The following is a 15,984-nucleotide window of genomic DNA, read 5'->3' on the forward strand; positions in this document are numbered from 1 at the left end:
TAGAAAAAATTAAGGGTATGGTTTCTAACACTTTATTAAGAATATTTTTGTGTCTACTTTAGTGATTTGTCTACCACAGAATATCAAAAAAGGTCAAGTGTATTATGTAGAAGGTAATGGTTGGTCAGGCACAGAAATAAGCCTTAGATCTTTATTTCTAAAAATCTAAAATCTTTATTTCTTAAAATAAAACTTAGTATAAAGTTTCTGGAGAATAGTAGAGACCCAAAAAGATGGTAATTTTAATGTTTTGGGTTGAATTGTCATGTTGAAAATTCCTATGTTGAAATTTTGACCTCCATGACTTCCAAATATGAACTTATTTGAAGATAGGGTCTTTATGAGATAATAAAATAAGGTAGTTATTAGAGTAAATCCTAATCCAATGTGACGGGTTCTTTTAAGAAGGGAAAATTTGGGCACAGACAAGACAGAAAGAGGAAAATCTGAAGATAAAGAAATATGCCCATCTTTAAGGCAAGGAAACAGCTCTTAGAAGGTATCAACCCTGCTAAAATTTTAATTTCAGACTTCTAGATTCCAAAGATGAGACAATACATTTCTGTTGTTAGTTTACCATTTTATGGTACCTTGTTGAACCTGTCCTAACCATCTAATCAGCAACTCCCAGTCTTTCCTCTTCTGCTTCATACTTTTCAATATGAATATCAATTCTTATCAGAAATATCACTTGCTAACTAATGTCTTGCCTTTGTAGCTGTTTCCTTGAGTATATGCAGCTTCATAGTGCTGCACTTTAACCCTTTGTGCCATCAGGGAGAGCCCTAATGTTTGTTCTAAACAGAGAAGAAATGTGGTACCAAGAACATTATTGATGTGGGTTAGAGAGAGAAACTGATGCTTGAAGTTTCAGAAGAACTTGAAATATATATATGGTTTCTTTCCACAAATTCACTATCTTGAATGTTTTAAGTTCAGTGTGGAGTTTACATATGTTGATAGGCAAAATAGAGCTATATACATTATTGTATTATTATAATTTTAATTTTATTGCTAGCTTTTAAAGTTGTTTTAAATTTTGCCATGCTTCTTTATTAAATTCATTTGTTAAACATATATTGAGAGCCTATAATTTATTGAGAACCATAGCTACGAACCTTTGTTAGGAACGCACCCATAAAAGAGAGAGCTAAGTTTCCTGGAATTTACATTCTAATGGATTGGTACTAAATATATGTATGAATCACAAACGTATAAGTAAATAACATAATATGTTCGGTGATTAATTAAATAAAAAAGTAGTTGGAAGTGAGGATGAGCATAATTAATTGTTTCCAGACTTTTTTTCTTAAGGCTGCTTTGCCTTTCCTGAGGACTTCCCATAACTGACTTTTCCCCAACCACCACCATCCTTTGTCTCTAGCTGAAGATTTATGAAGTGATAAATGAAATTGTAATAGGGTGGTCCGCAAGAAAAGGGGGAGGTTCCATGTTCTCTGCCCCATCCAGACTGAGGGTGGATCTGAGCAGAGAAGAGAAGAATCTGGAGAGGAGACTGAGGAGGAAGGAAACAGGATGAGAGCCAGGAGGAGACTTGAGGAAGCCACATGGGGTAGGGAGCAGAGTAGAGACATGTGAAGAAGCGGCTCTTGTTTCTTGGCCCTGGACTGGTTGAAACAGATGTGAGTGAGAGGCCCATGGGGAGTTTGACTATGGCAGTGTTTATCTTGATTTTGATTTTGCTATTCTCCTCGGAGGCTAGTCTAGCCATTTCTCATGGGTCTCTGCTGGAAGGTACTTTAGACTTGTGGGCTTTCAGGCCTTGCTTTGGGCTAATCCCTTTTGGGTGGACTTTTACCCACTAGGAGATGGGTAGAACTTTGGGTGTTTGATTTAAAAATTATATTCTTTGTCTTTTCTGTATTGCATACTCATTGTATTAAAGTTCCTCTCCATTAAAGGTCTTGTGTCTTGTGTTCATGCGGCAGAGAGCAGAACCTATTTAGAGCAGGCAGGGTTGTGGGTTCAGTGGTGTCCCTCTCCCTGTCCTGTTATAAAATCAGTTTGAGTTACTCATTTTCACTAGCTAGTATATTCCCAGGTCAAGCTGTCTGAAGTTTATATGATTATTTGCCAGGTTAGAAGAATCCAGAGAGGTATGGGAAGGTAGTCCTTTGTGTACCTATTTTGTATATAGTACATGTAAAATAAAACATGCTTTCCATCTTTAAGAACTTAGGGCTCTAGATTGCAAGTCAAGAAGTCAGTGAATAAAATATGTGCTAGGTGATTGACTGTATGTACAGATAAATAATACTCCAGGTGAGTGCCTGTGTGTGTGTGTGTGTGAAAATGATGAAAGAAACAGGGAAGGTGATGCTTGAGTAAGTTTCAAATGACCCCTGTCTTTTAAGTGTCTCTACATCACCAATTCTTTGATACTTTCCTTCCCTTGCTATGGGGACTAGATTTCCTCTCCTTGGTTATTTAGTAGACCCAAGCCTTTAATTTGAGGTTCAACTCTAAAGGTTCTTGCTACATCTGCCTTAACTTTAAGTCTCCTGAGGGACTAAGACAATTATTTTAGATCCTAAAGTATCAGAATTAGGCATCTGGTCCTGCACTGTGAATCATCTTAAATGCCATAGGGTTTCTTTGTTAACTGGTATTAACATCAGCCATATGTGGACCAAATGCAAGCTATCTTTATTCAAAAAAATTTTTTTTGAAATAAAAGGAAAAAGAGTGAGAGTGAAGAGAAATTGGCAAGAGTCAGATATTAAGTAGAGGCCTAGGGATGCCCTGGCTGAGGGGAGTTCCTCTTCAACTAGGGACATCCACAAAGATAGGAGCACCTTAGGAGGTGGTGGGAGAAGGGATTAACAAAACCAGGTAATCACAGCCACAGAAAATAAGATCCTGAGGCACTAGGCCCAGGGAGGTATTAGATTGCTGTAGGGAGTGTCAGGAGCACCAGACCTGAAGGTGAAGATACGGAGATTGAAGGCCATTGTAGAATCTCCAGTTGCTTTTCAAAATGATCAAAATCAACAACCAACCAACCACTCACAGAGATGAACCCTTCCCTATCTAAAGAAGATAAAATCTAAAGCTGCCCCCCAAAAGGGGCAGCTCTTTTCTGCCTACTTGTGCCTATGCAAGTGTCTTTTAGTCTTCTGTCACTTTTACTAATAAACATGCTCTTTGAATGCAACCAACATCTCTGGCTCACGGGGAAAACTCGCTTGTTAACTCGCACCCTGCCACTAAACAGGGAGATCTGGTGAAACCTTTCCCAGAGTGAATCCAAGGACCCCCCCAAACCCCCCCCTACTTTCCAAACTCATCAGTTCAAAAACTACACTACCTAAGGCAATGGAAGGCTGGAGGCAGAGGGAGAGAGAGAGGATTGTGATATATTGCCTATTTTTCAGGATCATTCAAAAAGTATTATATTTATGAAAGTTCTTGTAAATAATTTAAAACTATTTTTTTTTAGGTTTCATTTGTAAAGTAGAAACATTAGGATTCCATTTTATACCCTCCAGCTGGCCAATCCTTCCTGTTATTTTGCCACTTGCTTTGGTTTATATCAAATATTTTCTTCCGTGAGAGGGCAATTGGCCACGTTATTTTATTTATTATTATATTCTCATTGCTTTGTGCAGTTTCTGACTTTGTGTCTTGCATTTTAATATGCAATAAATATTTGTTGATTGACATAATACATGAAATTGTTTTTATCTCAACAACTCTAATACTCTGGATCGTTTTTATAACAGGTGCTGTATGATTTTTTTTTTTATCAATTTCTGCTTCCATCCTATCCTAGTTTTTATGACTTTTATGTGAAAAACTGATTTTTCCAAAAATTATTGAAAATCCATACCACCTTCTTGTCCTTTGGGTGTTTTTACTTTGCCCTTTTTAAAGACCATTCTCTTACCTTCTTAACATTTTTGTATAACTAAAATGAGTAGGTAGTTTACAAGACATACAAAGATTTATGTGGTGTGAGTGTTCCTGTACTCCCTTAGTTATGGGCATTTGCAGTATCATGTTCTCAGAAGAAAGATTTGCGAATGGCAGCAGTGGGGGGACAGTTGAGAGGACAGTGGGACACTCTTTCAAACTTTTTTTGTTTTAATATTTATTTGTGCACACAGAACTGGGGTACAGGCCAGAGTTGCAGGAGCAGTGAGAGGATTCACCAGAGACAGAGTGGGGAGCAGAACAGGCAGATCGACCAAGTACACTGCTGAGGGGAGCAGCGGGCGGGTCAGGAGAGGTCTGCCACGCCATGTGGGTCACCTGGGGGCGGGCAGGGATCTAACTCATGCTGAAGTGGCTTTAGTTTCTTAACGCTGTGCTTTAACCTGCTGTGCCACCAGGGAGGGCCCCACTCATTCAAACTTTTAAAGGTGTCACTTCTCCATCTTGGGCAGTCTGAAGCTCTCAGAAATTTGGTTTCCTCATAGTGACTGTTAAGACAGCACGACAGCACAGGGGGTGAGAGGGGCCCCCTCTCTTTGCCCCAGTCAACAGATGGAGTCCAGGAGGAGGCAGATGTCAAGGCAACAGGACTATGGTCACATTACTGGTTGTGCAGACTGGGTGGGGGTGGGGGTGGGGAGGGGCTTGGGTGGGTGCTTTCCTCCTGGGCTGTTCCTAGCTCTGACCTTTTCCCCTTTTCAACCCTTAGGTATAAATTCTCTCCCTACACTCGCTTGGCGTGGCCCCTCCTCCCTTGAAGTCTCTTCAGGCAACAGGCTCCATTAAACAGCCTGTGTGGTCTCCCCTCTGCGACACTTTACAGTGACACTTAAGCTTTTGAGGTTTGGAGAATTCATGTTTTCTTAAACTTTAAGATTTTTACTAGAACACATCACAATGTTGACTTTGACTTGTTCATTTGATACCAGATGTTTCCCGTTTCTCACCCATTTTATATCATACTATTGAATATCAATTTTGCTCCAGTAATTAGGTGTTTTCTTAACAAATCTTAATGCGAGATTTCAAAGGGAGGTAATATCCACATGATACTCTTTTATAGTCTCCACATCTTGAATCTCTCTTCTTCTTTATACATGTCATCTGTTTATGCATCATTATATCCTTTTCTTGTATCAAAGATCTCTCATTCATAGTGAACTTCTATTAATGTTTCACTGTCTATTTTGTCACCTTCCCCAAGGAGAATTTCCCTCCTATCTAAGTTAGGAGTTACCAGTTGCATCTCCTGGACTTGTTTTCCATAGAAATGAGAAGAAAAGGAGTGAGAATAGAAAAGAAAATTTAACATATGCCAGACACTAGGAGAATACAAATGTGAACTCGTCCAATAAGCAGGGCAGAAGTCTAGAGGAATTGGCAAGAACCGGGCCTGGAGGGCCTTATACTATATAAAGAAACTTGGATTTTATACTGAGGGTGCGTGGTTCTTAATCTTTGGATAATATTCTCTTTTAGAATCTGTTGACAGCTTTGGAAACTCTCCAGAACAGCTGGGGAGACCTGGACATGTTTGTAGTTTAAAGGTCTCCCACTCAAGATGGTTCATACCCTTTTCTCCAAATGCAAACAAATGACAAAACATTGCATTAATGACTGATCATAGGAAGTTAATTATGTGTCTGTCGGGGTGGTCTGGATGCTGCCTGCTAGCAGAGTGCTTGGGGTCAGGTGAGGAAAAGCTTGCTGCTAACCACCAAACAGATCCCACCAAGCCTGGGGATTCCAGGGCCTGAGGAAGGAGTCTGGGAGGGGTTGGGGGGAAGGGTTGCCAGAAGGCTGCAAACTGAAGGCAGCTGCTGCTGCTTTTAGAGTGGTGTGTGCAGGCCACGCCTATACCTGCGGGGGCAACTCAGTTTCCAGGAGTCACTGTTTTTAGAACTGTGGGTTGCAAAGCCTGACAAGGTCCATGGCTTGGGCTGTGGGGAACCAACATCCCTGCAACATCAATTTCCATGCAAGGTAAATAATTTAATACATCTCAAATTAATACCAATTCAGATGTATTTTGGAGTAGAATGCAAAATTTATGTACATATTAATGATAAAACTGAAAATATCAAAGAAAATTTGCACTGAAATGTCACTTTGGGCTAGTTGGGAAATCGCAGATAATAAAAAAAGAGGTCTTGAGTAATCCATTCTGTAATGAATTAGAGTGGGTAATCTTGGTATGAAATCATGTTTAGGTTAATATAGTACAGATGAAATATAGTACAGTTGACTATATCTAGAAATATTTATAGATCTTGTATAAAAATCAGGTAATATGCATACATATACTTCCTTGTTCTGTCACCTGAAGAAGCCCAGAAGCAATGACACCCACATAATAGTGAGCATACTGAGATTTAGTTTAAAATGTCATTTTCCATTAGAAGAAAACAGGTTTCCTGGGGGAAGTAACTGATTGCAGGACTACAGTAGGGAATATTCATGATGAGCCAATGAGGCAGTGCTGGAAAAAAGTGTAGAAAGTGAGGCAGTGCTAGAAAAAAGCATCAAATCTAAAAAGCCAATAACAATACAATGATGGGAGAATGTCTAGTGGCCAAAACTATTAGAAAAATTGGGGCAACAATTAACAATCAGCAGCAACAACTATGTCCCTAATTATGAAATTAATATCTAAGAGTCTATGTGTATATAAGTAAATGACTGAATAAATAGATACATGGGGAGGCATATCTTCCAAGCAGAAGAATTCCAAATAACTTATCGAGATACTCTGCCCTCAGGAAGTTAGGACTAATTTCCCACTTTTTTTTTTAAAGATTTATTTATTGATGCATATAAGAACTGGGGTACAGACCAGAGATGTGGAGGGTGACAGGATCCACCAGAGGCAGAGTGGGGAGCAGAAATGGCAGATGTACTGAAATAAACTGCTGAGGGGAGCAGCAGACAAGACAGGAGAGATCTGCTGTGCCATATGGGTCACCTCCCTGGTGGGGATTGAACTCCTGCTGTGGATAGCATAGTGTTGCGCTTTAACCCCTTGCTTCATCAGGGAAGCAAGAGTGAACTGCCCATAGTGATTCCAAAGAACACAGTTTGGAAGTGGGGAAAGAAGAGTAACTTTATGATGGAAAAATCTGACCAATATTACCTCAGCCAAGTGATCCAGGTAAACATTAGTAATTATGTGACTTTGTTTTCTGATTTTTCTCCCAAGTCTAATTATTAGATCTAGACCTAGAGTAATTATTAGGGAAAAGTCAGATAAATTCCAAGTGAGGAACATTTGCCAAATATCTGACTAGTAGGCCTCCAAATTATTGAGGGACTCTAAAATCAAGGAAGTTTATGTAAATATCAGAGTAAAGAGGAATCTAAGTATATACCACAAGTAAATATAATGTGGTATCTGGTAATAGCAAAAACACATTATGTTAAAAACTAAGAATACATAATTAAAATAATGGATATGAGTTAATAATAATTGGTATCATGGCACATATACTATATTCAGGTAATAAATAGTAGTAACTGATTGTGAATATATATAAACTCTCTTTCCTCTCAACTTTTCCTTATATCTTAAGCTTTAACTAAAGCATTTATTTAAAAAAAATCTGTGCAGAAATATATTTTTTATCTTTTTCCCCTCCACAGTAAAATGTTTTCTTTGATCTGTAATTCTATCCTGCATGTCATTTATATGGTAGCCTAAAATAGAAAAGCCAAGATGGACTCTTCCTAATGTAACTTTGTAACCGAATATGACTGAAAGAAAAAGATCAATGGTAGTAAGACTGTCCTTGTGATATTGTAGTCAGAGACCCTGTAGGAAACCATATAATTCTTGGAGGGTTTCCATAAAGTGGGTGCAGAGAACCTCAAAAACTTGAATAGCAGGGTGTAGGGCTCTGAAATCTACTTTGTTGACAAGTCTGAAGGTGAATCTTATTCACACTAAACATAACTAATCACTATCTTATTATGTGATGTGACACTGGACACATTATATATATTGTCTCTACATTCTCATTAATTTCTGTCCCTTGGATATATTAATTTCATCCAATATTGCTATTGAATTTAACTGAACCGTGACTAGATCATATTTCTTCATTTTTTAAAAGAATTTTCTGTAGGAGTCATTGCCTACACCGATGAGCTGCCTTACAAAGAATTATGGCTAGTAAATTTCGCCGATCTGGTGGCTGAGCGGCCAGACATGAGGTGCTAGTCTTGTGAGAAAGACAAATAATAAGCAAATAACAATAATAAGCAAATCTGTGCAAATTAAAGAACATAATCAGCGCCATGTTTTTAAAACTGCCATTCCAGGGGAAACTTTTACTACCCCCGGGTGGAACCTGCATTCTTGTGCATTCCTGTATAGATAAGGTGTAGGAAGCCAGTCACAGTGACGGAAAGCCACCCTCACCATATTTAGGAAATCATGTGAAGGTCGGCCGAAACCAATCACTAGCTACCCCCTTGTCCCAAGGGATGTGCACCAAAAGGGACTATATAATCTCTCTTCCCTTTGTTCTGGGCCCTTCCTACCACCCAGGTGCGTCTGGTGTGTGGTTGGGCCCAAGCTTGAATTTGCATAAAGTTTCCTCTTGTGTTTACAGCGGTGTGGCTGGCTTTTTTTTTTTTTTTTTTGAGTAGTGCGTCCCATTCTGGCATAACACAAATAGTTAATTATAAAGGTAAAAGATGTATAAATGAAGTGTTGGAGCGTAAAATTTTGCCGTGTTCAATAACGACCGAGGCCCATGTCCAATGCCAAAACAAACGAGACTTTATTAGGCTAGCTCGAGCCAGGATCCTTCCTTTACGAGCCCTTGTCACAGCAGGCGCACCCCTCATGGAAGGATCCAAGATCTAGAGTGGGGTTTATAAGGGCAGTTAGTAGGGTTGGGGATGTCAGTTGGTGGGTGCCTGCAAATTCCTGTTTGTCCAGATGTTAGGGACACAGCAGACAGACAGACGCTGGGAACTTATCGTGATCAGGCAGGACTCAAGGTTTATCTCTGGGAACCCACCGGTACAGCACCTTCCAGGAACAATGTCTCTGGAGGGGGCGAGCTGTCTAGTGGGAACTAACTTTTTACAACATTCCCAACAGCAGGACCAACATATAATAAGGGAATCTGTCCATTATTTGTGTTTCTGTGTGGAGGGGGATATCAGGAAGAATTCAACAATCTGAAAAATGAGTTGAGTTAGCTACATTGAAACTATAGGGTTTAAGAAAGTGTCACTCAAGAGAGCAAGAAGTTTACAGGCAGAGGGAAGAGCATGCTCAGAAGACTGGGAAAATTCACTAGAGAATATCAGAATTTGAGAATTGAGTTTTCTATTCAACAAAAATTTATTTTGTTTTCACAATGTGTCAGGTTTTTTTGGATGACAGAGAACCCTCTGGTTGGAGCAAAGGAGAGGAAAATGTATTAGTTGAAACCCTTGTTTTAATTGACTCAGTAAATCCTTTGTTATTTAAAGTTACTATTGACTAATTATAGTTTTATTTCATGAGGTTCTTAAATTTTTCTTTTAGAACCTGTTCTAGAAGTGTTCTTCAGATAAAACAGTTTTTAGACAATTTCATTTTGTTCTCTGCCTTTTGAATTATAGGAGAAACATTGAATTTTTACAGAGTTCTAGAAGTTTGTGTATTTACCCGAACTTTGCAAAGATTAATTCCTATTATACATCCATTAGCAAATCATTTGCAAGTAATTTGATACTTTTTGAACTGGTCTCATTTTGAGATATTACTGTGTCACTTTAAATATCTTCTGCTTTTTGGTGTGTTTATTTATTTTGTATGTTTAAATATTTTCTTCTTTTTGGTGTGTTTATTCTGCTTTTTGAATACAATCATTTACCTTGCAAGCAAATTCAAATGCAAAATAAGTTTCATTATTTTTCTATAATACAGTAACATTTTTCTCAGACTACTCCACTATTGCTTATGTATTTGCTCAAATTTAATTGTAATTTGAAAAAAGAAAAAACTTCCTGAGGACTTTCTTGAGAGACATTATTTTACCATTGTTACCAGTGTGCCTTTTAAAATTGAATATATCAGAAAGCTTTCTTTGTGGAAATAACCTTATTGTTTCTGCCTCCATATATTTTCTCCTCAAAATATCTTCCATAATGATGTAAGCAGAACTACACTTTGTGGAAAACTCTTGAGATAACCTCTTGGGTTCTGATAGCTCCCTGGTGGCGCAGCAGGTTAAAGCACAGCACTGAGAAGCTTAAGCCACTTCCGCATGAGTTTGATCCCCGCCTGCCCTGGAGGAGATCCACATGGCGTGGCAGACCTCTCCTGGCCCGCCCGCTGCTCCCCTCAGCAGTGTACTTTGTTGATCTGCCTGTTCTGCTCCCCACTCTGTCTCTGGTGAAGCCTCTCACCCTCCGCATCTCTGGCCTGTACCCCAGTTCTGTATGAATAAAAATAAATCTTTAAAAAAAAAATCTTCAAAAACCTGAAGAATGTTATCTGAATGTGCTCAGGGTTTTCTTCTGTTCTTATTTTGAAAATCTAAGATGGTATTGTTTCCTGTCTCCAATTTTTTGTCAGTTTTAATTTTCCAATCAGTCTTTCCTGCTTGTCAGTATTAGACTCAAGAGTAGGAATCTCCCTAAAAACTTCCACTACCATCTACCTAAATTGTCAATAGGACAACCTAGTTACCGATTAGTTTATCAGTGCTGGGAAATTCTATCAGTTTCATGGCCAGAGACATTTTTTTTCTCTCTCTTGTTTCTTTGTGGATGTATATTTTTCTTTTTCTTGGGTAAATAAAAGGAGTAGAACTGTTTTGTCATAGTGTTTATTGTATTTTGTGAGGAACAGGCAGAACTTTTCCAAAGTGGTTGTACTGCTTTATATTCCTACTTACAGCATATGAGCATTCTGGTTATGATATGATTTCAGTATTGAGCATTGTTGGTTTAATTTTACCTAGTTTGTTGTATGTTTTTGTACATATTAGGATTTTAACTTTCATTTGTCTAATGACCAATAAGTTGAGCATTTTCCATATACTTAGAGGTCAATTATGTTTTTCCTTTTGTAAAATGTCTGTTCAAATGGCCAGAGACATTTTTTAATAGCCTTTTATTAATAGGCAGGAATATCATGGTAGCTAACTTGGCTGTAACTCTTCACATCATCAAGTGGGTATTGCATGTCTTCAGCCATGATAAACAATGAAGTACTGTGTACTTTCTCTTACAGAAATGTAAGGAAATTGAATTAATAATGAGAGAATATGCAAACCATTCAAAACATGGGACACTCTGCCACACAAATAGCCTCTTTGAGAACATCTTGAGGAATGAGGGAAGAACAATGTGTTCAAATGGCAGGAGAACAGAGACATGGAGCATGCAAAGGTGTGATCATTTCTGCGATCCTGGGCCGGGAAAAATTCAACATGGAATGTTTGCTAGACATTAGTGATTATGTTCATTTTTTATGCGTTATGAATGGTAGGAAAATATCTTCATTAGGGCCCTCCCTGGTGGCACAACTGATAAAGACATAGCACTGCAAGCTATCCGCAGCCACTTCAGTGCGAGTTGAATGCCCACCCTGGAGGTGACCCACATGGCGTGGCAGACCTCTCCTGACCCGCCCGCTGCTCCCCTCAGCAGCGCACTTCATCAGTTGACCTGTTCTGTTCCCCACTCTGTGTCTGGTGAATCCTCTCAGAGACCCTGCACCTCTGGCCTGTACCCCAGTTCTGTATGCATAAATAAATTTTTTTTAAAAAGTCTTCCTTAATAGACAATGCATACAGAAATGATCAAATTAAATGTCAAGTCATCTATAATTATTTTAAATTGACTTAGTAACACCAACACATTTTATGTATATATATATAAATATAATTAAATATGTAACATTTAATAAGCAAATTAAATTTACTTATAGTGAATTGAATATAAAATACTAAAATGACAAAGTATTTTCCTCCTGTTTCAATAGAGAAGATAAATTATGCATTTTACACATCATTTACAAAGGCAGAATGTGAAATATATTCTAGGTAGTTTTTCTTAAATGGTCGAAAGGAAAATATTTGAAGTCAAAAGGGACATTTGCTACATGTCTTGCAGTGTGAACAATCTGGACATTTCCTATCTATCCTCAATATTAAACATAAAATAGTAATTTTATTATATGTTAAGCACGAGCTGTTGTTACATATTTTTTTCCTGGAACTAAAATGGCCAACTCCGGAGTTTCTTGTTCTGTCGGGGGCAAATATACATGTAATGCACTTGTTATGGTGTCCTTGAACAAATTATGTGTCTAGCTGCCCTATGGCAGGCGTGCCTCCATTCAGTTTATATTGGACATGTTTTTGCTCCAACAAAATAATTAAAAAAAAAAAGATTTATTTATTTGTGCATACAGAACTGGGGTACAGGCCAGAGGTGCAGGGTCTGTGAGAGGACTCACCAGAGATAGAATGGGGAGCAGAACAGGCTGACTGAAGAAGTGCACTGCTGAGGGGAGCAGTGGGCAGGTCAGGAGAGGTCACCTCTCGGGTGGGGATCCAACTGTAATGAAGCAGCTGCCATTCACTTCCAGTGCTGTGTTTTAGCCGCTATGCCATCAGGGAGGGCTCCAGCAAAGTGATTTTATTCACAAGAAAAGATTCAAGACTTTTACTTTACTAACCTGAGAATGGGGGTTTCCAGGAAACAAGTCCTTAATAAGTTGTGCAAATTAGCAGCCTCCTCTATGCCTTTTAGTTCAGCAGTGGCGTAAAGATATTTCTGTGTTACCTTTTTTCACTGTATAATAGATTCTAGTATGATTCCCATGAGTTAGATTCTGTGGAAACATTTTCCTTACTAAGAAAAAAGATGCATCTGAAATTAACTTGCTTCTAAATCTTGGTGGAAGTGATGAAACTTGATGTTTAATGATGCTCTCTTGGGATGTGGAGTGCATATTTCTAAGACTGGGACAAACTATAATTAAATTTCTCGTCTCCTCTATTGCCTAGAGAGAGAGTTCATCCAAGCTGATCCAAGCATTGCTTTCTAATAATTTCTTTTGTATCTACTATAACAATACTACACATTTTACTCTTTTATAACCATTGAAGTCAGAATTTTCTTCCTATGTCTAATATAAATTTCTACACTTGCAATTTCATTTGATATTCTGTTGTTCATATGAGAAGTGAGAGTTGAAGAGAACTTTTTTTGAATGGAAAACACACAAATATTTGTTTAAATGGAACATTTTCTGTGTCCTCCATATAGTGTTGCTGTTGCTTAAGGCAAGGAAGTAAAACATAAAGTGGTTGAGATGATTGTGATAGTTGATGTGAGGAAGATTGAGAAATTCCAGAGCAGCAGATTCTCCTCTCTGGTCCCTACTGTTCTTGTTTTTTTTTTTTTTTTTTTTAAGTTAGATTCTAACTTATTTAACATTTCCCAAATCTCTACAGGTAGAGTACATACACACAAAGAAATATATGATTTGCTTTTCATAAAACTAAGGTAGGAAAAATGTCATAATAATTAAGATTTAAGTATTTGCAACATCTCACCATCTGCAAGACAGTATTATCTTTTTCTTCTTGACCTTTCCGCTGCATACCCCCTACCTCATTAAGAAAAATGACAAGCCTCTCTGGATTCTGGGTGATGGAGGTAAGAGTAATTTTTTTTCAGGACAGCCATTGCGCAGTGATGAGTCTGAACAGAGACTTGCATAACATAAAGGGCAATCCAGGAAAAGATCCATGAAAAAAACAGCTCAGGCAAAAGGAACATTAGATGACATGGTCCCAAAATGGGGGACTACTTTAGTATATCAGGAAATGTATATAAAAACTGCTGGGTTAATTATGTTTGTCACATTGTAGAAATACTTGTAGTTATTCTCTCCTAGGTCTATTGAAGCCCCGACATTTGATGTTAAGTATCTGACTCCTTTGGGTAGCCAGAATGGAGGTATTCTTGGAGATAGATTTTCTGTAGAAAGATCCTAAGGGCACATAGTTGCAAATTCTCAGTCAGTCTCAAGAGATCCAATTCACGAATATCATAGAACGAGGAGGAACCATTTTGCTATGCTCTGCCTAAATACCTGACCCCTTTAAAGATTATAATAATATGGTTCTTATAAGTCACCAGGTTTTGGAGTAATTTGTGATGCTGCTATAATCAAAACAGAATTTGATTTGGAAAATCAAATTAATACTGCTATAAAAAAAAAAAGCCAAAACATTTGACATTGGCTTCGTGATCCAGTGGTAGAACAAAGCTGAATGAGTCTCATGGAAACTGCTAGGCAAATCTGGAAAGACCCAGAAGAACCTGTTAATGAAGGGTTGATAGTTACAGAAATGTTATCCAAGATTGGGAAAAGCAGACCCTAGCTATGTAGGAGTAGAAAGTTTGGCAATTCTGGTGCCAACAGTTACAGAAAAACTAGGAAAGCAACCCAATGAACTCATCAATCTGCAGGGAAGTTTTTTTAGGTAGAATGTACAAAATGACGACTGTCTATTTTTTTTTCTGCCTGTGATAAAATATGAGAAGAGATGTACCAAATTATAAACCCTGAAACTTGTGAGGAGATTTTAGAGAAATTATGAGTCAGAAGTTGCTAGATTTGAAAATAAAACTCTTTTCTCAATCTTTTGCTGCAAAATAAAATATCAGAGTAAGAAACTAAATCCAGATAGGGCTATACTATCCTTAATTAAAATCCCAAAAAGATATAAGTTGGTATTTCTCATAGATACTTTCAGTCATAGAAACACCATCTAAAGAATGGAAGAGTGTACCTTCCTTGTGAAAACAGTAGAACTCTTTTTTATTTTATTTTTTTTTACAAAAGTTTATTTTTACATCATTTTGTACATTTTTTTCCCCATCTCGATTGTAATCCCCGCGGGTTTCCCATCACCAAATCACCCGTGTGCCATCACCATAATCCCGTGCATTTCTCTCCCTCCCCCCCCTCCTTTTTGATCCCATTCCCCACTCCACCCCCACAAAATGTCTCTGGTATATGGTTGTTTGATTATTTTTGTTATTTTCTCGCCTGGTCCATTATACTCCTGCTATGAATGAAACCAACCGGTATTTTTCTTTCTCTTTCTGGCTTATCTCACTAAGCATGATCTTTTCCAGCTCCACCCAAGTTGCTGCAAAAGACATGTGTTTCTCTTTTTTGGTTGCTGAGTAATATTTCATTGTATATATATACCACGTCTTTTTTATCCAGTCATCTAACAGTAGAACTCTTAATTCTATTAAGGGCTTTGGGTTACAACAGTCTCACAGAAGAGACAGGTTTAAATGGTTTTGAGAAAAGCTGTGTCTTTTGTTTAGTGGAATAGATTATAATTTGTTATGCAAAGATTTTAAGGGAATTACAATGATTTAAGCTGAAAAAGGGAAGAAAAAGTTCAAAATAAAAAGACTTGGATTCCAAAACATTTCAGGCAGACTAGGAAGCTTCATTTTCTTTCTTTTTTGAATGTATATATTATTTTTTTAATATCATTCTTCATTTTGTACATTTTTTCATCTCAGTTGTAATCTCGTGAACTTCCCACCACTGATTCACCCGTGTGCCATTACCATAGTCCAGTGCTCTCTCCTCCTCTTCCATTCCTCTTCACTCCTATAGAATGTCTCTGGTTTACAGTTATTCCTTGATTTTGTTTTTACTTTATAACAACTGCTTTTTTTCCCCTGAGCTCTTACATCCTATTATGAGTGAAACCATCCGGTATTTTTCTTTTTCTTTCTGGCTGTTTCACTAAGCATGATCCCTTCCAGCTCCATCCATGTTGCTGTAAAAGGCATGAGTTTATCTTTTTTTGCAAACAAAAAAGAAGCTTCATTTTCTTTTTCCTCCTCCTCCCTCCTCCTTCTCCGCCTCCTCTCCTCCTGCTCCTCCTTTTCGTTCTTCTTTCTGTTTTTAAAATAAACAAAACTAATATTAGAAACGGACATTAACTGAAAAAAGGGTGCTACTAAAAAAATTAAAATTTG

Source organism: Condylura cristata, unplaced genomic scaffold, assembly GCF_000260355.1.
Source record: "Condylura cristata isolate star-nosed mole 26May11 unplaced genomic scaffold, ConCri1.0 scaffold00004, whole genome shotgun sequence".
NCBI lineage: Eukaryota > Metazoa > Chordata > Mammalia > Eulipotyphla > Talpidae > Condylura > Condylura cristata.